We start from the raw sequence: 3356 nt of genomic DNA, 5'->3' as shown, positions 1-3356 counted from the left end.
CTTTTAAGCCAATCAAAAAACTGCTTTTAAAGAGAAGAATTATCTTTAACACAGAAAGATTATATCACTAGCAAGTATATTCATATCAATATAATCGCTCGATTCAGACCTGTCCGTTGTCTATTCAAGCGAATCATTAATTTTTTTGCGCGACAAATAGAAAAACATTTTACATTTAAACTCCGATAGACATTTGAATGTCGTTAACTTCTCGATATCTATCTTCAATCCTATACGTGTCTATAATTGAAAATGTATTTTAAATTATTATTTTAAATGATTGTTTTATACAATGATATATCTTAACCGGATACATACAGTCTACTGTGATGTGTGGTCATGCTTACAAGTTCATGTATTATAGATTTGTTACACATACACAAGAATATTTATCACTAAACTGGCAAATTACCAAGATGCTTCACTTCATAGAAGGCATTTAGGTAATAAGGCGTTACAGAATCTAGAAAGAAAATTCCCTTATGCATCACGACATAACGCGAACTCGAGTATAAATCTTACCAAGAGTACTAACTTCTTTTTGATATCACAAATTTGTCCGCAACGAAAGTTATATGGCATCCGTGATTCCGAGATTTCATTTATGAGTCTATTGGGAGTTCCTTTATCTCACGGTAAATTAACCTTGTAACTACATATATTCACGTTCCATATATAGCGTTAAGGAGTGACACCCAAACGTGTCGGGAATGCAGTGAGAATACATGCCACGAGAATTCCGTACCCGTCCGCCTACGTTAGGGCACAATATATTTTACACGCCTATGATAATTTAGAAAGGAATGAAAATACAACCAACATAAATTTAGTTTAAGAACCAATGATTACTCAGCTCTCGAGACCTTATTTACAATATCTGTAAGGTAACTGTTTATTTTAAATATTTAAATAATTATAGGAAGTAAATAATTACAAGAAGAACCTCTTTCACTAACATTTAAACAGTTATATTTCGTTTTTACATAAATTCTGAAACATGTATTTTTAAAATTCACCAATCACCGGATTTATATTATAATAATTCAAATTCACTACAAAAGTATTTCATACTTGCAAAAACACAATCATACCAAAAACTTGAATGTAATAAGTATTTCACTTTCTACACACGAATAATTTAATTCCGTGAAAAAGGAGAATGAAATTCCGTTTCATTAGTTGTCGGCAGTCGGCAGCTCGTGTAGGTTGCTCCAAATACGTCTTTATAGCACACGTGTCAATTTTATAAATGAGTCTGGTCCCTTACTCTGACGGCACGGACCGTGGGAGATCGGAGACTATGTCAATGCTTAATCTTTGATCGATTTAAAAAGTGTCGGTAATTCATATTTTTTTGTAACCTTAAAACTTGTATGTGGAGGCAAACTAGTTAACGTAAAGCTCTTTCTATATTATAGAGTAAACACAACTTTCCTACCTCAATTTTAATAAAAGTAAGGCAGATCAGTAAATTGTTAATAACTAAAAACCTATCAAAAGCTGTCAAGTACAATAAATTTGTTATAATTAAAGTGAAATCAAAAAGCCTATGCCTATTTAGAAAATGATCGTCCTCTATAATTAATCTATAATTTTGCTCTCAATAATTAATATTTTAATCTCAAACAATTACTTGAAATCTAAACCGAAAAATTGTGCTAAATTTTTTACTAACTCCAAACCTTTGGGCATTTTCTAGAAATTTCAAAATCACTAGCTTAGATTAGATTCACAGATTCGTAATCTCTACTGTATCCAAAGTAGATAATTCAATCAAGGGCCGGACTTCAAACCGAGGGGCTCTCACGGTTCGTTGGGCAGCGCACCTCAAACAGAAATTGGGTTAACCTCCATACGACTCTACTGTAACCTCCACTAATTTAGCGATACTTTACTAGCGCTTGATCACGACGTCAAACTTGTCTTATATTCAGAACAATGTTCAATGTACAATTTTTTTTTTCGTTGGTTGAAATGATTTTCTATTAAAACTGAGTAATATAGATAACCAATTTTACACGCTTTTTATTAGCTTCACCTGTATGTTTGTTTGTATGTTTGTTTGTATGTTTGTTTGTAACCGACTTCTTTAGGCGCGATTTTGACCCACTTTAAACGGCCAGATTTCGTTCAAACTTTGTAGATTTATTGAGGACCGATGACAATACACTAATTTGATAAAATTATTCCATTTTTTAATTTGCAAAATATGATTTTTGTTAAAGCGTGTTTTTTAGTTTTTTTTAAACTAATATTTATTATTCTCATTTATAAAGCATTTCAATGCTATAAAACTAAAAATTAAATTTAATATTTATTAATTTAAGAACAACAACTTACTATACGTCTATGTTAAATATGCACTATGTTTCTAAGTAGTTAAATTAATCCTTACTTATAATGCGAAAGTTACTCTGTTTGTCTACTAAACCAATTTGCACAAAAATAGTTTGAGATCCAATAGTTTATACTTTGGAATTCCCACAGAAACGGGAAACTTACAGATAAAACCTCGGAACCCTCTTTTGCTTCGACTGCGCAGGCAAAGCCGCGGGTGGGTAGCAAATATTACATATATTGTAGTGAATAATGTGTAAATAGTGCTGTCTGTACAGATAATCAAATTGTTTGTATGTAAATTCCAAGAACAAAGACAGTCAATTGCAATTTATGCTTATATATGAAGGTTCATTCCGCTATAAATATCAATTTAACGCTTCAATAAAAGTCAAAGAATTGTGATTTTGTTCAATTCAGATATTACTTAACAATGAACGGAGACGTAAATAACCAGTTATAAATGTAAATACGAAATTTACTTCATGTACTAACTACGGTGCTACTGTAAAGCTTCCGATTTCCAATTTGTTGGTGGCGATTTCTAAAGCAATGAACATAATTCAAAATGTAATTGCTATTTATGTAGTGTCGATATTAATGTTTGCTATAAATATTTATATGTATAATATCTGTTTCTGTCTATTTTAAGACTTTGTTATTAATTGCAATTTTAAATTAACTTCGAAATAGGCTGAATACGTGTACAAATTAGAAATGTTTTTATTTAATAACATACCGAGGATATGAGATAAAAAAGGAATTACGCAGTTGGATATAAATTACAAGCGGTATCATATATCAAGTTCGCAGCATCACAGATAACAATAGAAATAAAAAAACTACTATGCTTTGCCTTAAAACAGGTGACGCAAAAAACAACAATTGTGACAAAATTAAAGAATAATATAAAAAGTGATTTTGATACAAAAAGCCTGGATATTCAATTTATACATGAAAACATGAAAAATACCAATTCGATAAATGTCCATATTTACAACTTTATGACTTCGATAAAG

This window comes from Zerene cesonia, chromosome 11 (genome assembly GCF_012273895.1).
Source record: "Zerene cesonia ecotype Mississippi chromosome 11, Zerene_cesonia_1.1, whole genome shotgun sequence".
NCBI classification, from domain to species: Eukaryota; Metazoa; Arthropoda; class Insecta; order Lepidoptera; family Pieridae; genus Zerene; species Zerene cesonia.
This window is presented reverse-complemented; position numbering follows the sequence as displayed.